The sequence below is a fragment of the Macrobrachium rosenbergii genome, chromosome 20 (assembly GCF_040412425.1).
Source record: "Macrobrachium rosenbergii isolate ZJJX-2024 chromosome 20, ASM4041242v1, whole genome shotgun sequence".
NCBI classification, from domain to species: Eukaryota; Metazoa; Arthropoda; class Malacostraca; order Decapoda; family Palaemonidae; genus Macrobrachium; species Macrobrachium rosenbergii.
Window position 1 is genome coordinate 13,759,540 of NC_089760.1, and position 26,018 is coordinate 13,785,557.

At 36.5% G+C, this 26,018-nt stretch overlaps 1 long non-coding RNA gene across 1 annotated transcript in view; it reads left to right on the forward strand.

Moving 5' to 3' along the window:
• Window positions 1–13,939: 13,939 nt before the first annotated feature.
• Window positions 13,940–26,018, forward strand: part of LOC136849063 (uncharacterized) — a 378,493-nt gene continuing 366,414 nt past the window's right edge. Inside the window, exons 1-4 of the long non-coding RNA XR_010856223.1 lie at window positions 13,940–14,146; window positions 14,287–14,357; window positions 14,791–14,926; window positions 19,971–20,061. This is a non-coding gene — a long non-coding RNA (uncharacterized lncRNA). The remainder of the gene's footprint in view (window positions 14,147–14,286; window positions 14,358–14,790; window positions 14,927–19,970; window positions 20,062–26,018) is intronic.

Genomic DNA, 26,018 nt, shown 5'->3' on the forward strand with positions numbered 1-26,018 from the left:
GTAACTAACTAATTGACCTGCAGGTGAGACTAAGGAATATTGTTGGTGGATAACTGTCATTTCAGCTCCATCCCAGAGAAATCAACAACATATGCAGACTCTGTAATCAAGAAATTACAGGAATACCATGTGCAATGTATATATCTTGAAGGCATGTGATAAAGTAAAAAATGTTGCTGTTTGGATAATACCAGAGAGTGATATCACAGGTACAGTAAAAATGGTTGCCATGGGAATGCTGAAAGAGAGGACAATTGATAGATTCAGTGCAATTTATACAAAATAGATGGTGTCACTAGAAAAACAGGATAGCAGATTATGAACTGAGTTTTGATGACCAAAATTTATAAGAGGAGCAAACTGGGAGGGGACCATGTGGTGAAAAGGCCTTGAAAGTGGAAGAACGTTTATGTTACTTTGGAGGACTGTATTTTGAAACAGGTATGTAGAGGGTTGTATGAAAAGAATGGCAATGGCATGGATAAAATGGAAAGTTTGCCAAGTTAAGGGTAAACGAGAGTATCCCATTTATATGAAGAATAAAATAATATTTTTGCATGTTTAAGACTTGCTGTCCTCAATGCAGCAGGGACATAGGCATCTTCAAAGAACCATTGACTGCAAAACGCCAAGATATATTGCTTATAGAAACAAGGAAGTTTTCGAAAGTGGTGTTTTCCATTGGCTGCAAAATAGATTGGAATTTCAAAGATTGAGATGGTGTTTGAAGATGGAAGAAAAAATCAGAAATGTAGTGGATGAAGAAGTAGCTACTAGAATGCCAGCAGTAATGTTCAGAAAATTGCAAGAGTAGGGAGGTGGTCTAGATACTACCAACTGGAAATGTAGACATATTTTTTTTGTGTTCAGAAGGTAAGATGTAAAGAAACTGGAACAAAGACAATTGATTATGTCATAAATATAAATTGTGGTGGGACTACAAAACATAATGGAGTAAGCATACTGATCCAAGATGAAATGGCTGAAGGTGAGATAGAAGTGGGATGTATAAATGAGAGGATGGTAAAGGTTAGCTTGTTCTTGGTGGAAAAAAGACAGTGCATTAGTTCTTAGTGTACATATTATAAAGAAACCAGAAGAAAAAACTATAAAACAAATCTTTAAGACACCTCCACTGACCATATGCAAGCAACCGGCACTATGATTGATCAGTATACTTGTATTTTCAGTTGTTGATCTGATTGAACAGTTTCCTTACCTAAAATCTTTATCCAGCCACCCACGTTATGCATCCAGTTGCAGCCAATTTTTTTTTAATCATGCGGTCTTAAAATCAAATTGTTCAGCAAATTAAGATACCATTTCACAAATTATATGAAATGAATAGGTCCCTGCACACGTAGGCTTTGAAGGAATTAAAGGCTGTGATAAAGCTGCTAAAACTGCAATCACTATGACTAGATCAAATACAGTATACTTGTTACTATCTGATTTTGTCATTGTCTCTACAACCAGTCATCTTTAGTGAATGGCAGGTGTGGAAAATAACAAATGGGAACATTAAAATATTAAACCAACTGTTAAATTGCAGTACCCTTCATTCCAAAAAGAATGCCACGTTAGAGCAGTATCATCCCATCTTCGAATTGGTCTTACTTGCCTGACCCATGGATATCCAATGACTCATTCCCTTAATGCAGAACAGCATCCACAAACAAACACCTGTATGGTAATCAACAAAGTTTTTTTTAAGTTTTTTTATAGGGATATTTCTAATAAACCCTTAAACAGTAGAAAAGAAATTAATATTTGCTACACACCAAGATGCCTCATGAAAAACCAAAAGAAATTTAGTTGTAACTGATCAAAACTTAAATGTCTATTTCATGTTTTTTAATATTTCTAAATTCTTGTGTAAAATGTACGAAAGTGTGCACATAAATGGATCCTGTTTATGATTACAGTTTTTTTAAAGGGATATTTCTAATAAACTCTTAAACAGTAGAAAATAAATTATTTGCTACACACCAAGGTACCTCAAGAAAAACCAGAAGAAATTTAGTTGTAACTGATCAAAATTAAATGTCAATTTCTTGTTTTTATTATTTATAAATTCTTGTATACAACATACAAAAGTGTGCACATAAATGGATCCTGTTTATGATTTATAGTTTACTGTATAGGGAAACATGAATATGCACAAATATTCTTGATCATTTGAAAATACTTTTTTGTTTTGACCTGATAGCTGTGAAATTATTAGAAAAAAGCTTTTTAATAACTGTACATGCATTATGAGATTACATCCTTTGTTTGCTCATTCATTCAAGTTTGTTCAGATAGTTATGTTAAACAATGGATGAGGACTAAATCCAATGATGCATTTATCATTTCAAAAAATTCTGTTTAGTAAGCGTTGTTCAGTGTTTCCTAAACTGTCTGAATATGGTTCTGTAATTCCTAATTAATAGTATTCAGGAGATTCAACATTTTTACCCTTACACAAAAATTTAAGATATTTTTTAAACTTTATGTATGTGTTGTGGGTTTTTTAAAGAAAATTTTTGTTATTTATGTTATATAGGAAATTTTCAATGGTCTGCACATATGTCATACATACTTAAAAGGCTTTCTGGGTCTCTTATTACCAAAGAGAGTAGTGTTGGTGGTCAGACTAGTGTGCTTTTCGCTCCTGCTGCTAGTTCTTAACAACTGGTACTTTTTGATTGTTTGGAAACCACATTGTGATTTCTTAATGGTCAAGACTAACCTGATATGACTGTCAGTTCCATCTCATGATGGGGGGTCTGCTATTCATACTGTGCAGGGTGGGGAAAGGAATCATTTTGTAGTACTTGTGCACCAAGAAATGTGCAAGTCTTAATGGAGTGAAAAGTGAAACTACAAAAAGTAACTGTATTTGCAATGTGTGTGCTGATGATTGGAAAGTTTTGAGATTATATGGAAAATCAGTCAGAAACTCTGAAAGATAAATTAATGCTGAAACTAGAGCAGTTACTTAATCATACAGTATTTCTGCAAAGATGGATGTAGTGCAAGGCAAGGTCATCAGTATTGCAATAGGAAAGGTATTCAGTGCTGCTTGATGCATCAAATTCATTTTATGCTCATGTGGTCAACACAAGGAAGGAGGGTGCTAAGAGAAATCTTGTGATTGCTGAGTCTGCAGATGATTTATGAATATTGAGGAAAATGAAAGACACAGCTGGGGCTTTGAAAGGAATTCAAGTCGCTGAAAGAAGATTTACAAGGTAGAAAATAGTTTTTAATTGTGAAGCAAAGGGAGAGAAATGATGCTGCATGTAAGACTGGTAATGCTGACAATGTAACTACAGCATAAAAAAATGTGAAGAAGCTTTCACCCAAAATTATATATGGTGTGTGAAGAGTCAAATAAAGATCTTGTAAGCAACCAGATTGCAAAAAATTAATATCTTTAGAATGTCAAGAGTACTGAGAGCAAAATTTCAAGCATTTTTGATAAACCAGCTGCTTGGAATACTAGGTGTTACGTATTGAAATGTGATCCACTTGGTAAAGACTTGGTTCATAAGCATCATGATAAGATAATGCTAGTGTAGGGGCATATGTGGTAAGGTGAGAGACCTTGTTTCTTTTGTCAAATCAAAGGTTTGGTCAAGTTGAGCAGAAATGCCCTGCTCAAGAGACATAGGATGATCTAATCTGATGTCAATCATGCAAAGGATTAAAATCAGATCTGAACTGAGTATTGATTCTGAGTGATCCCTTATAGCATGTGACTTTAAAAACATTAATTGGATGAAAATGAAATTAAAGGAAGGTAGGACTGAGTATGTGAGCTTCAGCATCCAAGGTAGTGTTAAGTGTCCAGTTCAATAAAAGAGTATGGAAAGATACTTTAGAGCCTTAGAAAAAGTGTTTGAATATTTTTTCAAGAGGATATTAAAACAATTCATATCTAATGACTGCTACACCAGCAAAAACCAAGATTAGCAATGCTTACAAAAGAAACTGACATGAAATGCCTTTGAGGTATAGCCTTGAGAGCATCTTTTGGCAGAGTGGGGCTAAGAATCAAGAACTTACCCAGTAAACTGATTTACAATAATGAAACATATGTTGTTCTAAACTTGCTTTGCCAGGGAGAAAAGGTGGCTCTTGAACACACAGCTGCCAAGCATCATGTCATGATGGTCATGTTGGGTGGCCATTTTTGAAGGTGACCTGAAGTTTAATCTGTTATTGGTCATCATTGTAGGGAACACCACAGCCTTAGAAAGTCACATTAATTATCATCTGCCCATTATCAGCAAATCAAACCCCAGTGCTTAGATGACTGCCAGCCTGAATGAGTTGCAAGTGGCTGGTTATTTCCCTGGTTAGTTGCACATTCTGTACAAACAAAATGATAAAAATTATTGCAGTATAAAATTATCTGTGATCATAAACAGTAGTTTTTCAGTTTTAAATTTTATATTCTTTTATTTTATGTCCTCTAGATTTACACATATATTCATATTTTCTTCTTTTTCTCCCCAGAGTATCCTCAGGCAATGGTTGATGCTGTCCCGAAGGTCATGATGATTTTACTGAGGAACACTATGTCCATACTGCACGCAGTGTATCAAGGTGTCATCTCCACCTTCAAGGCCTGTTATTAGAGGCATGTTATGTTGCAACTTCTCAGTCAACAATTCAGATGAGATCTTAAACACATTTTGGAGAGCCACAACATAAAAAATACAGTTGATAGCATAACAGCTGCATTTGGGTGAAGTTAAGGACAAGATTAGAATACAGTATGTGGAAATATTTGTGAAATGAGTGTGTGCATAACTTCGTTGGATTACCTCAGGTGAGCTCTGAGGTTGTTTTCCTGCATGAGGGGTTAGCGTAGTAGAGCAGCTGTTGCCACTGTAGTCTGGCATATCATATACAGTGGATATACAATGGGTACAATATGTAAAGTTAATACTGATTGTCAAAATATATCCCATAGGTTAAGAATGCTGTTAGAGACATCGTAAGGTTTCATGATGTTGGTTTTGGCGATTTGTGTGACGATAAAGCTATCGCAAGGAGCTAAGCACTGACAAGTTATGTCAAAATATCATTTGACACACGAGTTAAGATTGTACATGAGAGGATCCTCACAGTTGCAGGCGATTCTAGAAGAGTATGAAAAGTCTGCAAACATCTCTAGAATTTGGATCCTATTGCAGCATGTAGTTGTGCATGAAACTGAGGTGTTGGCACCATACAGAAATCACAACTGAAGGAAGACAACAGCTACTTAATCAACATTACAAAACTATTCCTAATTATGAAATTGCATTAGTCCAATGATGAGGATGACTTAGCATAATCCACCTCACCCACCACACCTCTCCTTCACCCTACTATTCTTGAAGCTTCTCAACCACTCAGTAAGTGTTATGTAAGTAGACTATTTTTTATTTCCACTGTATTTTATTGCTTGATTTTAATAAGCTGAAAAACAATTTATTCTTTGACTACATTATGAGTAATGTATGGTTCTTAATGCCAGTGACAAGGAGGAGTACTTTATGTTGGTTGGGAGACTCGGATCAGTGTTCAGTCATTTCTTTTGTTAATTTCCTCCTCTTTTCATTTTAATTTCATTATGTAATTTTTCTTACATTATTTCATATCTTTTGTTAACAGATTTCTTGTTTCTTTTTCATCATAGGGTAAGCAGAATGTAATAGTTGGTGCCAATGAATATGTTAAACATTGGGATTGGTTGTGGATAGGGGCATTGGTGAGTGTGCAATGATTTCTTGTTTTTTTTATTTCAACTTTTAATTTTTATTGTTTTTCTCTTTCATCAAATGATTTCATATTGTTTGCATAATTATGTAAATGTACTTAACGTACTATGTTTGGTTTGTCAATGGTCATGTCAGGGCTCAGGAGTCTCTGGGCGCCATCTGTCAGTGTGCCATGGTTTCGTCTGTTGTTTTTAATTCAGCTTATGTTCATTTTGTTTTTATCAGTCTATAATAATTTTTTTTATTAAAAAATTAATTTTGGCTTTTGCACTTACTTCTGATCCCAGTGTTTTGTAAGTTTTCACAAACTTGTTTTCTGTACTGTCTATTCAAGGCAACCAGAGCTTATACAGGAGCAGTAGTAGAGAATGATAGGAGTGTTCATTCCTGATTTGGAGGGGAGAGTGGGTGTTAGGAAGGTGGTGTGTACTCAAAGGAGACTACTTTGGGCTGTGCCTTGATGGTCTTAGTGAGTCCCTTGAACAATATAAGCAGTGTGAGAGTGTCTTCACTGCATATGTTTGGAGAACCTATTCCCACTAGTCATCATGGCACTTAACCCATCAGTAGCTTGGCAGGGCAAGGAGCTTGGTAGGGCAACCTAAGTTCAAGTCTGACCATTATTTCAGCCATCAAACTGATAAAGGAATTGGAAAGGTTATTGAGAAATGGTATACCCTTATAGTATAGAAAACGTCCAGCCTCCTGATGAAGAATGATCTAGCCTCACCCGTGCATTTTGTCCTTTGGAAGACAAGTGTGATCTACAAATGTGGTCTACCAATTTGGATGCCATGCCTAAGGATGCCTAGAACTTGAATTTGGATGATGTGTCTTCAAAATGGCTTTGTGTTATGTTCCATAAGGAACTATCAGGAGGCACTATGAAGAAAAATACAATACTACACGAACCCACTAGGACTTAAGACTTACCATAAATCTAATAAACAGTGCCAAGGATGACTTCTGCATTCACATCCCTGAAGCCCTCCATATTCTTAAAAATAAACCCTTTTTTAATGTCACATAGAAAGCACTATTAGCATTGTGATTAGCTATGGTTACAGACAGCATGTATTTCAAATACAGTATGTACTTAATCTGTGGTGATTTGACATTGTACATACTAAAAATAGGTCTCACATTACTGTATTGCTGGATTCCCCTGTCGAGCTGTTTGGCGCAGTTTTCAATATTCTAATTGAACACATAAAAATCAACTAGTCAAAGAACTCAGAAACCATTCTCATGCATCATCTGCAATCCCTAGCTGTTGCATTAGCTCATCTTTTTACAGTTCCAGTAGCATCGATATCAAACATTTGCCATTATCAAAGTATTTTAGATCATCCATCACAGGGCACAATAGTGATTTAGTGGAGTGATTCATGTGAAAGCTGATTGATAATCTGATAAAATATTACATTTATAAAGATAATTGGCAGTTTCCTGGAGAGTTGCTGGTTCGACAATTTCCAATAGAAACGACAAGTTGGTCTTTGATAATACGATCCTCAATTCAGTTTTCTTTGCTTGCGTTTATATGTAGCAATTTCTCACCGCCCAGTTGGGTACCAAGGATATTTTTGATCTGTGTTAATCCATGATAAGTTTCAGCGGTCATAATGTCTGCTATCGGAAATTTGGCGAAATCATGTTTTGCTTAGGTTTTCAGACATCCTGATGCCTTTTTTTTTGGGACAGAAATTCAATCTAATTTTTAGTGGGTTAAGTTTCTATATATATATATATTTTGTCCATGTTTTTTATATTATCAATGAAATTAGCAAGGTTATTTTAATGTTCCACAATATTTTTAATTTGAGCCCATTTAATAAGTAAATAAAGCTTCTCCACGTCAGGACCTGCTTCTCGTATATTTTTACTTTAATGCCATCTATTTTTACTTTTAATTAGTATCTTGCAACGACCGAACAATATTTATTATAATTTAAATAAATATTTTGTAAAAAACTTTAAGGTTTACTCACTGGCAACAATTCGATGTATTCAGTCGACACTGGTACGGTAATAAACACCCCAAAGATCTACAGTACTCAACATTTAAAGAATGATAGAGTTATTTTAACAATGAATGTGAATAAATGGTATTTATGAGTGAAAAGAAGCCTATCTAAAAACATTTAATTGACGAGATAAGATAGTCTTTTGCTTCAGCAGAGTAATATACTACCTTATAAAATGTTATAAAGTAATCATTTTGACAGGCAACATAAATGAACGAACCTCAAGTTCCTCTGTGAGAACTGTTATCTTGGAAGATGATTTATACTATATTGTTTGAGTTTTGATGTCGCAATTGCAGTATCGAAATGAAATATTTTGGTCTGTCTCTTCTTCCTAACACCGAAAGTATTTCGCAAAAAAAAAAAGAGAAGAAAATCCAAGTTTCAACTCTCAAAAAGCTTTAAAAACGGACATTTCAAGACACGGAAAATTATGCACCAGTAAATTCTAATGGTTGGTGATGGTTAAGCGAACAATTCCAAACGATGAACTCTCTTGCTCGCAAAAATTTCCGTTGGAAAATTTGCAGCGTAAAAATGCGTTTTAAGCAGATATTTCTCGCTCCTGAAGACAATCGCATTAATGGCTGTTGGCAGCAGTCTCTCTCTCTCTCTCTCTCTCTCTCTCTCTCCTCTCTCTCTCTCTCTCTCTCTCTCTCTCTCTCTCTCTCTCTCTCTCTCTCTCTTCCCGAATATTTCTTAGCGATTTAACATGTTTATTAAAAATGCCAAACGTAGATGAATGTTGATTTTCTTCACGTGATCCTGCGCAAATATTAAATTGAAATCCTTTTGCAGAAGACTGTTCATTAAAAATAATTCATTCTGTAATATTTGCTAATGAACAAGTCTCCAGTTTTTTATTTTTATTTTTTTGCTCGGGTATGATCTCTTGAGGTAACAGGGACGCTATACTTTTTAGTAATTCACTTATTGTTATAAATGCACAAAATACCTACCTCCTTGTTACTAAAAGCATCTAATTATGGCGAAAGAATTGAAGATTCAACATGGGGTACACAAATTCAGCAGTGGAGGAAATACTGTACCATTTGGCACGCCAAAGGTACCGACAAAACCTCACGACCGTAGTTTCTCAATGAGGATTTTATTTTCGAGATATTGAGTATTCTAATAAAAGATCTTTCTCTTTTGTACGTGAAAATGAATTCTGTTGCATTTTAAACTTGATTCCTATTCCATGATGAAGCTTTAACTAAGCAGTGAAATCACCCGTTAAGATGGTTGTATAGATAATTCGTCAGCTTTGTATGCTAGTAAGTTACTAAGAACCCTAGGCCCTTCGTACGTCTACATAAGACTAGAAACTAGGATTTTCTGTTGTGAGTACGAAAACCATGTCAGTGTTGAAGGCGAGGAATAGCTGGGTTTGTTTAATATGAGGACTTCCTTGTAAACTTATTTTATAACGCAGTCAATGAAGACCATGCTATTTCACTATTTTTAGCTTCGTGCGTGTTTAATTATAGATCACTGTAAAAGAAATATGGCTTACTCCCAGTATGAGTCTAGCAGGCGCCCAGCCTCCCCTCTCTCTCTCTCTCTCTCTCTCTCTTTGTCTTCATGCTCCTTACTGCTTATATGTTCGTAAAATCCGACATCGAGTTACGATAGGCCTTTTCTCCTGGAAATAGGAGCGACAAAAAGAAAAAGAAAATAGAAACAAAAAAATTCTTTAAAATTCTGTAGACTCCTCCTCCTTGATGATGTTCGTCCGTGACCCGAGTCCAGATGACAATCTCATCAGTTACAGGCCGTTACACTCTTCAGAAGACTCGAAGAGACTCGCAAGAGTTCCAGGATTACTAGAATCTATGAATGACATCAGAATCTTGTAAGAAACTGGAGTTTTCGCAAAAACACACTTTTGCCTTCTGTTAAGTTAATTATATGGACGATATAAATCGTATCCAAGAGAATGAAGTGGTGTTCTGCTATGTATTTTAAATGAAGTCGCGCAAGGAAATCATGTTTGTTTGGGAAGTTTAATTTAACCGTGCTGTTGAGATGATATCCGGTGCTCTTGCTAACTCCCTTCCTTATACAAAAAGCTAAGGCGGAAATGGTTGGTTTTGAAGCTTACGAGTCTTATTACCTATGGACACGATCAATGTTTTTATACCCTTGTTCAAAAGTGAACGGTAGAAAATAAGTTGTAGTTTTGACTTTTGTTTACAAGTTAGAAAGGAAATGATAATGAATGGAACTTAAATATTAATGTTATACTTTCCATTCTGATAGTGTCATAAGTATCAAAACAGGTAATTAGAGTTTTAGCCGTTGCTTATCTCCGGCTTAGAAAGTTAATTCCTTTTTAATTAGTTTACAAACAATCGTAACAGATGATATAACATTTTAAGAGTTAAAATCAAACCATCATCAAGAAATTTCGTTAATGGCTGAAACATAAACAGTTTGGAAGGCAACATTTAACTAATGTAGGAAATTCTTTAAATTCCGACGAAGGAAAAATTGTCTGTTCATTTTTAATACCGATCATGTGACAAGAATTGATTAACGAGTTTCTTGAACACTAGCTTTTACTTCACTGTAGCCTTTTGTGAACAAGTGTTCAAGCATAGAGAAAGTCTTAGAGTATCATGAAACAGCAGTTTTATTTTTTTTATCCTATATTGTACTTCAGTATTTCTGTTCGCTATTTTACCCCATGCTTGCGTCTTCATTATAAAACGTCATGAAACTTGCGAAAGCAAAGAGGAAGTTTGGTACGACGAGATGAAAATCGTAAGCTGTGATTACGTGATAGTGCTTGTTTACGCAATAACGCATGCATCAAAGGAAAATGACCTCCACATTCATCCACTTGTTTTCGCAGGAACATCTCTTGTGGAATGATTTCCTCAGGGGAAGCGCAATAATTATAAGAGCAGCGGTGGAGGTCACTTGCGACATCAGACTTTCTGGTCACTCTCATCCCTCCTTTTCTTTTCTTATTTTTTCCCCGCTTTTTGGAGCGTCTTGTGGTTTGGGCCAAGGGCTAAGAGGAAATTGAACGGATATGAGGGCCCGTTCTTCAAGACACGCTATACTTCGGGTGGAAGCCTCTCGAAAGCTCTGTTTTAATGCAGTCTGGGAAACTTTTGGCGGGATCGAGGGCTCCTTTGGGTCGAGTGCGCCACAAGGAGGGACGACCATGATCTTGGGGATAACTTTCCTGCTCTTCAGCGAGACGCAGCTGTAGGTGGACGTGAAATGAGGGGGAGGCGAAGCCGTCTTCAGTGGTCGGAAAGACGCGGATGGAGAAAATAAACTTAAAAAACGAGGCATATGGACCATGATGACACTGTGCACTATGCTGTTATCAGCATGAAGGTGCAAATATAAAGCGGAAGGAAGTTAGTACGTAAATTATGTAAAAAAAATTGCTGGAAAAATATAAATGCGTGAGATCACACATCTAACACTGATAAGGAAAGAATAAAATTAAAATTTTGATATGAATTGCCGTAGTAATGTGCCTGCGTTTTTTAATAACTTTTTTCTTTGTTCACACTCACAATTATTAAAAGGAAACAACAATTTTCTTAGGTAAGAATAATCTGTAAAACAGCCTCACAAAAGCATAAGAATAACGAAAATGTTAAATACTGTATCGTGAGCATAACAACACGTACTTAAACCAGGATCTGGCAAGCTTTTTGTCATGAACAAGCCGGAATAATGCAGTACTGATTGTACTAAAGCACAGGTTATTCGCTGTACTCAGTTTTGCAGGAAATCTAGGAACAAAATTCGTTTATGACTCGGTTTTTTTATGCTGTTTTTTTTTTTTTTATAATAATTACGCTTAAGACTATCCCCCGTAGTGGGTTAGAGCCGTCAGTACACCTCACACGGTGCACTGTAGGAGTTACTTGAGGTTCTTTGCAACGTCCCTTCGGCCCCTAGCTGCAACCCCTTTCATTCCTTTTACTGTACCGCCGTTCATATTCTCTTGATTCCATCTTTCTGTCTACCCACTCTTAAGAATTGTTTCATGGTGCAGCTGCTAGGATTTCCCCCTATTATACCTTTAAAACCGTTTTACTCTTAATTTCCCTTTCAACGCTGAATAACCTCGTAGGTCCCAGACCCAAGTTTCATATTCCATTCCTCAAGACCATCATCTGTGTAAAAAATCCAGTCCCCGACTTGGGTAGCGGCCGTCAGGAAAGAGCTGTTTGCTCTTTTTACCCAGCTAAAACTATCTATTATAATCGTGTATTTCGGAGTAACAATTAATTGTTAATTGAGTAATATGAAGAAAAGTATCCAGTACTGCGCAAGTCGCCATTATTTTCGGAGGTACAACTCGGCAATTCGGGTAAACCCAGTGCAACGTATTCTTGACTCACTGCAGCGTTCAATAAACGTACTGTCAAGTGAAAAAACTTCGTACTCACATGTAAATGCTTGATGACCTATATCTGTAATTCAATTACACTTGGTCATATATTTATTCGTTTTCCATAAACCTAAAAATTAAAATCATAATCATCGTATATGCAATCCACTTCACTGCATGAAAATGCAATTAAACGCTGCTTTTGATAAATAAATGTATTTTCTCTCCCTGAAAGGTCTAGTAATATTATTTCGTGTTTTGTTTCGCACCGGATTGAGGTTCGGTTGGTACATGATTATTGGAAACTGCGGTGAAGTTTGTGCAGTGCTCTGCCGCCAGTTTAGTTAAAAGAAGATATGGAGTTAGAAATTTTACCATTTAACTTCCATAATCGATTATTTATGCTTCATTTTGGAAGAGAGAGAGAGAGAGAGAGAGAGAGAGAGAGAGAGAGAGAGAGAGAGAGAGAGAGAGAGAGAGAGAGATTGGTTGGAAAAAGCATTATTTCATCACTGGAAAGTTGCTTTAGGCGTCTCTTAGGAGTTAACATTTAAATCTCCCTATTCGTAAGTACAAATCGGACTAAGTCACTGGAGTGGAAGAAATTCAAGCTATGGGTGACCAGCAATGAATGCCGGATGCAGTTGGCATACAAGCACTCTTGATCATCTTTTAGAAACACTTCCAGAATTTTGGCCTGAGAGGCAGTGGATCACAATGAGGCCGAGAAGCCAACGGAGTGAGTGTTAAATTTTGGTGAAATTTCACGTTAATGAGTTTTGGCAGACCTATGATTAGTGTTGTTCTGTTAATTGTCTTTATTGATTCTGAACTGAATATGGAGTTTAGGCCAAAGGCCAAGCACTGGGACCTATGAGGTCATTCAGCGCTGGAAAGGAAATTGAGAATAAGTAGGTCTGAAAGGTCTAACAGGAGGAAAACCTCGCAGTTGCAATTTGAAATAATGGTTAAGAGAGGGTGGATAGCGAGATGGAAGAAGGATAATATGAATGGAGGTACAGTAGGGCGAAGGGACGCTGCAAAGAACCTTTATTAATGCCTACAGTGCACCCCGTGAGTTGCACTGACGGCGCTAACCCCCTACGGCGTTTATTTATTCTAAACTATTCATTGTTAAACTACTGGTTATGTCGTCATTCAGTAATCATTAGTTTGACGGAAAGATTAATATCCTTCGTGTAAAATAAAGAACAACATAGGAAAGCCATTATTATTATTATTATTATTATTATTATTATTATTATTATTATTATTATTATGATCGCGCTCATGCAAGTATCTTTTTGCATTTCTATCAATGGGTAATTTTTCTTCTTCCGAAGAAGACTGTGGTATTAAAATGTTTCGTGTCGATTATGATGCATCATTAAAACAGTACTTTTATTTGATATCAAATCGAACAATGCGTAGTTGAGAAAATGAGACTGAATTAGGGATTAAAAGTACGTGTAAGTGAACCCTTTCATATTGAATAATATTTGATTTTATGAAATGTAGACTGGTTACTCGGTCATTTAGCGCTTTTACCTTGAATAAATCTCAGCCTTTCTCTCGTAGGTGGTAAATAAACATGTAAATTTTTTTCCAAATTCTTCGCAAACCGTACGGCACATTTTTTCCCCCAGTATGTTTCATATCTTTAACGATTATAATGAATACGAGATACATTTTTGGATAATCGCAGTAAGTATCCATTTGCGCTCGGCAAAGACTGGGTGGGGTTACGCTTGAGTTGCCAAGTTCCTGTTTAAGGCGAGGGAAACAGGATGTACAGTAATGTTCACAGTCTTCATCGTCCTTGGCTTGGAGCGTACCCTGTAGGTGTCGTGAGAGCTGTACGATTTGGAACTGGGCAGTCTATAGCGAGTCGATGGCCTATTAGGTGTTCCCGCGTCTGTTTGTCAGCGCCGATCGTTGCTCCTTAATTTTTTTTTGGAAGACTATTCCTAACATTTGGTTGTTAACTGCCAGCGAAGGTAACTAAACTATATCCAAGTTATATAGAACTGATTGTTTTACGCCTTGCAAATGTTGAGAGTCCAGTGGTGTAGAATTTATATCGTTAGGTTTCCTGGTGCCATTACAGTTTTAATTGAAGTCTCATAATTTTTTTCAGTGTTTGTGGAAAGACGCCGTTTAACTTCCAAGGTGACAAAAGGAGTTGGGGTTTGTATCCCACGTTAAACGGTGAGTTCCTTACGACTTTTTGTACTTAAAAAAAAAAAACTCTGCAAGCTAATCCTCCCCCATCAGGGGCGGAGCCCCTGATGTGGGGAGGATGTCCCTTCTGACATACGGTAACATTAACCGTATGTTGAAGGGGGCTTGCAAAACCTTAACCTTATCCTTATCCTTTTCCTTATCCTTTTAAATAATTAATTTTACTTGATATGAGTATTTAAGCTTTACTTTAAATAACTTAGTTTCGTTTCTTGATGCTGAACGACATAAATAAAAATTCAAATTCAGCCCACTAAGTTTTTTAATGAGTCTGGTTTCAATCGTAACGTTAAAATAGAGGCAGTTTAGATGTTTGCCACACTTGTGTGAAGTTAAACAACGCTCGAGTTTTGAAAACTGTTTACGAAACGCGTAATTCGACTGCTATTTGTATTTCCAGGTCTTGTTGGAGGGCGACGATCCCGTGGTGGTATTGGGGGATATTCAGAGCAGTAACGTTTGGCCAAGTCCTAGAGAGTAGAGGAAATTCCAGGTGTCCATCTTTTACACGATTCCCCATATTTGAAGCCAACCAGGTGATTTGACTTCATATCATTGATAAATAACGGTTAACAACATAGGGTTAAATAAAATTAAGTATGCATTATAATAAAATCTTATTTTACCTTGAACAGAAATCGTAAAGCTTTATTTCCTGCCTTTGAATCGTAAAAGTTGCGTAAGAGGTGAAGTTGCCTGCCGGCAATAAAAATCCGTGAATAGTCTGATCGAAAAGTTTAGCAGGAAAATCCTCCGGGTATTGGGTAAAATTGTGAAATTATATAGTCCATTAGTCCTGGACTGTATAATTTCACTAAACTTTAATAATAGTGCACACTGGAGGGATGGATTGTTACTGCACCTGTTAACCATAAAAATTACAGAGGGTACGAAAAACTGAGTATTTCTTAAATGCGTGAACATTGTATATTCTGATCCAATACAATTTTTCTCCATGAGATTTGAACCTTTGGAAAAAATTACTAAAAATAGTCTTCCTGGACGTGCATATTGACGTTGAAACAAAGTTATGGTGAGCTGACGAGTGCCTTTAGGCTTATATCCTGTTCGTTCGCTGTGCTGAATCTGGCTGTTTTAACATTAAGTAACTTGAAGACCGGTGAATAAAGAGGTATTTTAGGCCAATTTCCTTCGTCCTTTTCTTGGAAAGAGGATGCATAGTCAAACCAGGATAAATATAGACCACTTCAATTATAGATGAGGAGCTCTTTACGTGGAAAGGGCCTGAATCTTTAACCAATGTTAACACGGTTTGATTTTGTAATCGTTAGTTTTAAAGGTAGAAAATAATTCAACAGTATTGTAAAAATTCGGGTATTTCATATTGAGGAAATTTAGTTAGGACGTAACGTGTTTTTTGTTTCAGCATAAACAAACATATTTGCCATGGTGTTCATTGTTTCAGTATGAACAAATAATTGTCTCCCCCACTGAAGTAGATAAAGAGTATCAGTATTTCGGGTACACGAGCGTTTTGGCAACCTCGGCTTCCAGTGAATAGTGCACTTTTAAGAGTTATGGGTTAATTGCAAAGTTTTCTCAGTCGTGTTAATGTAGGCGCCACTGTAATAAGGTATTACACTAGTAGGTGTTTGCTCGTCTCTCTCTGGTTTGTAACTTGTATGAAGAAAATCATGCCTGAACAATTACTTTTGAAAATAACTCCTCTCGAGTAAAAACAAAGCAATACATGCAAAAGCCCACTGGTTCAGGTACTACTACCGAGTCTTAGATTAAAAAGGAATTTATTCCCGTTATCAAAGCATTGTTTTTTTGGGGGAGGGGTTAATTCAGTCAAGCGCTACATGTCATGGAATATCGTCGTACCCATGAATGAGTTTGAAGGAAGACAGCAGTGTCTTTGTAGATAGATTTAAATATCAAACAACACTTTACTACAACTTGGGTAACTTTATAGATAATGGCCATCAAATGTTGCTTAAATGGATGCGGTGAAAGCACGATCACTATACCTTTGATTAGAGTCAATTCTTTTATGTTGTGTGCATTATCGTATGATATCTTAGAAAGCTGCCTATTCACTAGGGCAGCGGTTCTCAATTGTTAGTCTACGAAGTTTTGTAAATTGGATGGTTCGATCTCTGAAACAAGTAGTTGAATTAGTGGTGAGCATTAAAATCTCTCCTATTAGCGAATATGTAAAATAAAAAAATATAGACCAAAATTCGATCAGTTTTAGATTTGAAGGGCAATTCTTAAAGGGGGATGATATATTTGCAAAATGAGAATTAACATTAGGGTCTAACACGCTTTATCACTTGCCATTGTTTAATCAGTATACTTTACTTGGATTATTCGTCAGCTGTTGCGTACAACCTGCTCGCTCTCGCTCTCTCTCTCTCTCTCTCTCTCTCTCTCTCTCTCTCTCTCTCTCTCTCTCTCTCTGAACTTGTCGAGGCGCCAGTACAAAAGTTCAATATATCAAGAAATCTCTTGTTCGTCTGTTGGTTTCACTTTGTCAGTGAAGTATATGAGGAATCTCCGACCAGACCGCTCTGTAACAGGCAATGTTGACAATGATGTCATTAACATTATTTTTTAAAGGTTGTTCCTTTTACTTGTTCCACTTTCTGATGTTTGTGGGTCAGATGTGCGCGCGTGTGTGCGCGTTTGTGGAGAGAAGGGAGAGAATTGCAAGAGATGAAAGGGAGGACTCTAAAATGTGGACCCCGTTTTGAGTTTGGTTGTTGATGGTCACTTTACATATATTACTTTCAGTAGACTTTGATGAAAAAAAGGCAAACTTATTTATATTTCAACTAAGGGATGATATATAGATAGATCGATAAAAAGAGAAATATAGATAGACAGGTAGATAGGTATACAGATGAGAGAGAGAGATTGTGTGACGGTAGTCAGTGACACCTTTATTCATCAGACCCTTCATATACGAGGATTTACACAGACTGATAGCCGTCGACAGGTCATTATCCAAATAAACTCATGCCTCATGCTTCTACTTTTTGTGTATTGTAACCCCCGTTTTGTTCCAACACCTTATCCAAGTCTTGTAGCCAACGTTGTGTCTTTTTCCGTTCTTTCAAAAACCTAGAATAGTGCACACACTTCATCAAACTACTATACTCAAAGACTCATCCATCTTTTCACTCATACTAATCGTTTTATCATAATCGTTTTATCAATTTTTGTCGTCTCTCTTTATTCCTCAACATTTTGGTAAAAATAATAACACCCACTTCTGTACAGAAAGCCCAACAATCTTTTCATGCATCTCAAATTTTACTTTAGCCTAGTTGCAGACCTTTCACAGAAATCTGATACCTGCCTTGCTTCATCAGTTTTGTGATTTCCCTGTCTTTATACCATCAGTTATCATTCGCTCCCAAAAATCTATGTGATTGGACGACTGGACTTACTTTCAACTAACATGCCAACATTAATTCACTTTAAAATTTTGCGTGCAAGAACATTCAAAATTTGTACTACTCTCTTTACCATCACCAACTGATCCAGTATCATAGGCTGACATGAGCTTCCTCAAACCGATTTCACACGACCCCCACCAGATTTTATTATCCCACAGACTTGCACCCACAACTGTCCTTTCCATGACTTATCACTCCATCGATAAAAACAGTAAACAGCCACCGAGACAATTGCCCTTATCCGAAGTCTCATTTTGACACCAAACCAGTGTCTATCGTTTGCATATTCTGAGACGTTGATATTGATTAAGGATAACAAGTCTATTTAGGTAAAGATTTGTTCGATGTTTTAGGGAAGGGATTGATGTCGAGTTCAATTTTAAGAGAACTTTTTTCTGTAAATGGAAATATTTCTTGGGTATTTCGTACTTTGCTCAACAGGGATGTATAACAGATGCGATATTTTCATTTTACATTTTCAGTAATGTTTATAATTGCTAGTGAAATTTTTAGATTCTGTTTTGAACTACATATTTCGAGTTACCAGGACTAATTCAAGACCAATGGTTTTGTATTTTATTTTTTTTTTATTATTTTGCATGGAGTTTATATTTCTCTTTTATGCTTTTTAGCTTAGCAAACTCCATTTTTTTCTTAGGTCTTCCATTTTAAATTCCTCAAAGTCTGCACAGTGTTCATCGGCATCTTCACATAAAGGAAGAGCGTTAAAGAGAAGTTTGTTGTTTCAGTGGGTCAAAGAAAAATTAAGCAAACGAAGTAATTAAAGTAACATGTACCTTGAAAATGAATTTTGTGAAAAGACGAGCATTTGCAGTAAGAGGAAGAACCGGTTGGATAAGGTTCAGCAACATCTGGTAAACCAAATTCCAGAAATACGTTTGTTGAGGAGGGGGAGGAGGATGGAGGCAAATTATCTGTGAGCTAATGATGGTAGTACTACTGTCTTGCCTCTGTGTCCTCCCCAACCCTGCCTGTCTAGCACCGCTGGGAGCACAACCCCCATCCTCATTTCCCCAGCACAAGTAGCACCGTGGCGCCCCCACAACCCCAGCCTCCCTTTACCTCTCTTGCCACGGCAGAGAATAATTAGCCACAAGGAGCTCCTCCAAAGGAATAACTAAGGCAATTTCTACGCCCTGTTTTATTCCCGCAGGAATCGTGTTGGGGCTCCAGGTGCGTTGCTCTGTGACGTTGTTTTCCTTGTGACGCTATTTCTTCCGCGATGCTGTTCATTTTTTTCTGTAACGTTATTCTCTTGTTCAGGGGCAGGTTGGAAGGATCTGGAACATTGCTCACATTTTAATGTTTGTTTGGTTTCTTTTCTGCTGCGTTGTAGAGGAATTTGTGCACGCTAGCGCTCTGCGTTTGTATGATCATCTATAAACGAACAAATACAGCTCGACCTAAAACGGAGCGGCTCTCGAGAAAATCAAGAGAGCAGACACTGCCATCCGCATGGAATCTTCCCCAGCCTCCCGGTCGCCTCACTCACTTCTACAAAATCTGTTGTTCATCAGCCTCTCTCACGTATATATACCGTCATTCGAACTTGTCTTGAAATCATTCTTGCTCTCTCTCGAAAATGAGTTTCCTTCGTTCTAATACCTGTACAGAGAGGACAGCCCTTTTTCGGTATCTCTTCCTAAATTTCTCCAAAACCGTTTAATCATACACTTATAACTCAAATTCCTTATTCCTTTGAGAGAGGTTGACTCCAGGCACCGTCTTTCTATTTTACAAGTAGTATACTAAGATCAGGTTGCTAGTCCCATACCAAGCTTTATCTTATATACAATCTGCTACAATTGACTAAGTATCTGTACATAATTCGTGCTATGGAAATCGGTAGCGCATTTTGTTTGAGCAGAATGTGTGGTGTTCCACTGAATATTGGTCAGGGACCTTTTTTATCTAAAGTTATGAAAAGCCTTTAAAAGGTGTTTATTATCACGCCTGTTACTGGCTAAATTTGCTGAAATCAGATTGAATGGCAATGTCTTAGATAAAATATACATGGTTGTCTAAAAAATTTTACCTCAGTACTTTCTGTCCTTTCACAGTAATATAATAATTCGTCTCATTTGGAATATAATTCCTTGCTAGAGACTTTTTAACCATTTCTTTTTTTCAGGTATATGAAGGCGTCTGAGACCCGCTCTGGATCGACTTGCAACTTTCAGCTCTTGATACGGCGCCATTTTTTATTTGTCATCTCCACGGAGGTATGGATGAGGTTATGCATTTACCCATGTTTCTTTGTCTGCTTGTACGTGTCTGCCTGTCTAATACTAGATATTTCAGAAGATTATGAATGAATGTAGTGTAGATTTTGTCGGATGGTGAATTAAGGAACATAATTTCTAGTTTTTAGACGGATCTTGATCCGGATTCACGGCACTTTTGGGCGTTAGCGACCAAATTTCAGCACCCCCTCCCCCCTTCAAAAATGATGATGAATTTCGGTGGAATTTTGAGGAGGGTTTACCTATAGTTAAAAACAAACCTGGTTCAATTTTGACATGGGTCCGTATTATCATTATTATTATTATTATTGAATTATTATTATTATTATTATTATTATTCCTGTTATAAAAGAGAAACCCACAAAATTCTTGTGTAAAATTTTTACATAAATATTTACATACTTTAATCTCGAGTACTTTCAGGTCCTAACTGTGACCCTTTTTCAAGAGATGTGAAGGTAATCTCTTGAAATAGGGTCACAGTTAGGACCTGAAAGTACTCGAGATTAAAGTAATATGTAAATATTTACAAGTAAACAAGTTATACACAGGAATCTTGTGGGTTTCTCTTTCCATCTTCAAAAGAAAACTGAAAGAAGTTTTTGTTTGGTTCATTATTATTATTATTATTATTATTATTATTATTATTATTATTATTATTATTATTATTATTATTATTATTATTATTCTTGGCTGGAGCCAGATCCGGCTAGTTCTGCTCGTAGGGCGTGTTGCCTGAAGTAGCAGGCAGTTGAAGGGTTATCCCAGGGGCGGTCCTTGCCGTCCTCCTGACGGTGGTAGGGAGAAGAAGGGTCTCTTGGGTCATGTTCAGCGACGGTTTTATTATTATTATTATTATTATTATTATTATTATTATTATTATTATTATTATTATTATTTGTGAGCATGCGCTGACAAAGCCATTAGCTCATTCAGTAATTTATAGACTAGTTTCTTTCAAAAGCAAGATATCTAGAATTCAGGGTGAAGTGTTTATTCTGCCTCGAACAGCAACACTTACAGATTTTGCCCATTTGGCCTTTGTCTGTTTTGAAATATACATCGTCAAATTAATGAGTGTCATTTCGTCAATAATACATAGATTTGTATGTGCAGTGACTTCTTTGATAAACTCTCTCTCTCTCTCTCTCTCTCTCTCTCTCTCTCTCTCTCTCTCTCTCTCTCTCTCTCTCTCTGTCCGGACGAGGAGGACTGGATAGGCTCTTTCTCTAAAATACAATATACTTCTGTTGGCCCAAGCAATGAATTAGGTAGGCACCTAGTTGTTAGCCAGCTGTTGTGGGTTGCAGCTCGCGAATAAAGGGAGAAGAGAGAACAAACATTAGATGTGAGTGTTCACTGTTCCATCAAAATTTATGCAATCAAAACGAAAGGGTCTGGACGAGGTAATTCTCAAGTCACTGGGATGAAACAGTTCTTGAAATATTTATAAGATAGTCTGTCTGTCTGTCTGTCTGTCTCTCTCTCTCTCTCTCTCTCTCTCTCTCTCTCTCTCGTTATTGTATGTGAACATCCAATGTAAATTGGAAATAAAGATTTGAACTCTCTCTCTCTCTCTCTCTCTTTCTCTCTCTCTCTCTCTCTCTCTCTCTCTCTCTCTCTCTCTCTCTCTCTCTCTCTCTCTCTTCTCTCATTGTTGTATGTGAACATCCAGTGTAAATTGGAAATAAAGATTTGAACTCTCTCTCTCTCTCTCTCTCTCTCTCTCTCTCTCATCAGTTATTCTACAGTTTTTATGTGAAAGTTATTGGTTGGTGGTGTTGCTGTATTTCTCTCTCGTCCGTCTCTGCTACCTTTTTCACTTTATTTTTTATCCACATATAGTACGAGAGTATTGGTAACACGCGAGTCAGTGACTGGAAACGTGTACTTTCCATTCACTTCGGAAATCTGAAAATCCAGATTTTCTTGCGGGTCTCTGGCTCCCTTTGTTTATACAAAAGAATTTGTTACCTACGAGAAATTTAAGACTCCTTTTTTCCCCTTATTTCATTGGTTGTCATTAAGCATAAAAGTGATTTAGAGAACATCCCTGTGTAATTTTTTTATACCTTTGCTAAACCCCAGATTTGTTACCTATCAGAAATTTAAGTCCTTTTTTTTCCATATTCCATTCGTTGTCGTTAAGCCTAAAGTTAATTAAGAGGAAAATACCTGTGAAATGTTTTTTGGTTTTTGCTAAACCCAAGACTCCTTTGGTCTCATTATAGATTCATTCCAACAACAACAACATCAACAACAAAAAAGAAATGCTCGTACATTTATTAAGATCAAAGAACATTTTCCGTTTAAGCAGTTTCTCTTAAATCCACAATCGTTTTGTCACTTGAATATTTATAGTATGTAAGGCACACACACACACGTAGAAAATGGCGCAGAGAAAGAAAATCCTAATATTTTAGCAGACATAAATACAGCCGAAGTATATTACTGTACTCTGCTGCAGACTTATAGAGGAAAGCACTAGCGCAGCATATTCTTCCTTCTTGGAACACCTACCGGACTCTATCAGAGCAAACAGCTTTGTAGCGAACCATAAAATTGGAGGAGCAACACTTAATACGCAAATTTGGCGAGGGAGAGAGAGAGAGAGAGAGAGAGAGAGGCTGCTGAGAGAGCCCTTATTCCTTGAAGGGAACCGTGGAAGCGGGGAGCAAGGTCTAGGCCCTGGGAGGGAGGATGGGGGGGTCGGGGTACTCTGTTCAAACGTCGGGGCCCAGATATAATTCCCCGAGGAGTAGAACATTCAGCAAGGTCTCGTGTTTTTGCCAGGCGTTCGTTAACGTCGGATTGTTCGGTTTTCAGGCGGTGCCAGGATCGATGGGCGAAGGTGGAACTATCTCGGTTGAACTATCCTGGTAGAGTTTCTCTCTCTCTCTCTCTCTCTCTCTCTCTCTCTCTCTCTCTCTCTCTCTCTCTCTCTCTTTCCCTTTTCGTTGTATAAAAGTTTGCATGCTCACTTAAAGCGAGAGGCTCTGTTCGATCTCGGGAAGGGAAAGAACGCTCTGTGCGTTTTCTTCTAAACCCATCGTACTTCTGTTGACCTAAGCAATGAATTAGACATATGACAATCAATCAGATGTAGTGGGACGCGGCAGGGATAGGAGGGGGAGAGGGGGTGATAACAAAATGGGCGATAATTCCTTTTCTAATGAAAATGCTGTCTAACATGTCAGCATTCTAAGTTGAGTAATGCCACTAGGACTTATTATTAGCTAATTAATCGCTGATCAAGACGAACCTCCTCTTTATCATCTGTATTAATGTACAGTCCGAGATTATTGTTATTATGATTTTTATTAATAATTTTCTAATAGCTATAATAATTGTCTTTTAAAAGATTGTACATCATCTCAATGACAGCCATAGTGCGAATTCATTTTATCTTTACTTCATCTCTCATTGCATGATAGCACACACAAACGCACACACACACACACACACACACACACACACACACACACACACACACACACACACACACACACACACTTGTCAGTTTCCTTTATAAAACAAATTGATAAAAGAAGGGCAACAAAACATTCCAGGGGAAATTATAAATCTGTGGGTACACAAAATTGAAATGAGGTTTTCTGTTTGGCAATCGAATGAAACGAGTGTCCATGTTGGTTCCTGTTTGTGTTTACAAAAGAAAAAAACTAATTTTGACAAAGCTTTTATTTTACGGCACTTTGGTCTCGCTTTTAGTGGGTCTCAGAGTCAAGGAAGGCTGTTATCGTAGTTGCAAATGAATTTCCATAGGCCTAAGGAAAATTACTACAGAGAAAACAATAAAGTTTTTGCCGGGAGCGAAATTACAATAACACCGCAGACAATGGGCTCTGTAAATGAGTAAAAATCAATCTGCTTACCCTATTATGCTATGCGGAGAGAGAGAGAGAGAGAGAGAGAGAGAGAGAGAGAGAGAGAGAGAGAGAGAGAGAGAGATTCTACTTTTCCGGTAAACATTTCATTTCAATATAGAGAAACAGGACACATTACACTGGGAAGAAGTATGGAACAGTAGCAGAGATTTTCGATCTCATGCAGAAGTTTATTGTCAGTAAGATATAAAGCTCATATGTAATTTCTAACTAGTATTTTGGTGCTTTGAAGTAGATCAAAAGCTCTTGCACAAATTATTATTATTATTATTATTATTATTATTATTATTATTATTATTATTATTATTATTATTATTATTATTATTATTATTATACAAACTTCCATAGCGAGCAGGGATAGGTTATTCCTTTGTGAAGTAATCATTTTCATAGTATAAATGCCCATGTGAGGCAGAAAAAGAAAACAGAGACAAGAATATAACAAGCAAATAACAAATATTCGAAGGCAACCAAACAAACTCGCGCATGTAATCTAAACTTAAACTGATTTGTGTTTCGAAAATGAAATGAAACTAAGTTTTTATCGTATGCTCCGTGTCACTAACTTATGTAAGTATTAAACGTGCAGATGCATATTTGACGATAGAAAATATGCCACATATAAGTTTTTTTTTTTTTTTAGAATGAGAAACAATATCCTAATTTATTTTACGATTATTAGAGTGAATTAAAATCAGGAGAGTATAGATTATTAACTACGGATGTTGTTAGTTGATAATGATAGTTATACAAGTCAAAGGGAAATATTTTGAAGTCCCACAGCCGGAGGGATGGGTATTAAAAGAAGCTTAAAAAGAAAGATGACAGAACAAAAGAATGATGATAAAAACTGCACAGAATACAAAACTGGAAAAGGAAAAAAACACTGCAACCCTGACATGGTGATTTTATTTAAACAATAAAAAAAACGGCGAAAGATGAACAAAATACATCTGTTACTTTGTAACGAGGGAATAGCTATTAGCCTGTAAGAGTACCATCCATACAAATTTTATGAAAATCCCCTATTTTGACACTCAGCATAATAATGAAATTGCTTTGTAAAACATTTTTATACTATTTACCAACATATAAAAATGCTCTAAAGCGTTTATGTTCTGCAATGAGCATTGTAATCAAGAGTATCAATGAGCTGGTGAATTGTAGATGAAATTTTTGTAAATCACATTCTCTGTTTTGGGAAATGTCACGGGTAGAAGACGAGTTTATTGTGTTCTCTGAATATAATATTTCAAGTTTTTATCCGAGATACTAGCAATTTTTTCAATTTGTCACTTTAGTTATGATGGAATTTTCTTAAGCTCATAAATTGTATTAGGATATATACAATTTTTTTAAATAAAGCTCAGAGATTGTATTAGGATATATAAAGTTTTTATTTAAATATTCAGTTCAGCAATTAGACCCTTAGTGAACAAAGAAATATAAACAGTGCGCATTCAGTGTAAACCAAACATTTTTAACGTTTCATATTGATTCATTTAGAAAATATTCTAATTAAATATGTTTGATGTACTGAGCCATAAGACTTGCTATTTAATTTTTCTCAGGTCGATATAAAACTTAGCTAACCGCTCCTCTCAGCTATCTAGTGCAAGGATTAAGTGCATCAGCCATTCCAGACCTTCTTTGCTGTCATTTAAACTAGCGGTTTATTACGCTAATGTTAACTATCGGCAAGGTCTTTGCAACTTATTTCAAACTTCACTTGCTTAAATGCTTTGAATTTTACTCTTCTTCATAACACCAATATAGCTTCAGTAGAACTAGACATTATTATTTTCTATCTTGTTTTTTTGTGATATTAATGGTAGAACATATGCAGAGATTTATGTTTTATTCCTGCTCTACTGTTCATCTTTAGCCTTTAATAATCCTAACCATTATCTGTCTATTCTAATCTGGTGGTCATAACTTGAACAGATGAAGTGTAACTTAGCCAAATTCAAAACATGATTTATTTTTATCCCTCTTACTTCTCATACATTTCTTTTGTATAGTTTTAGGATA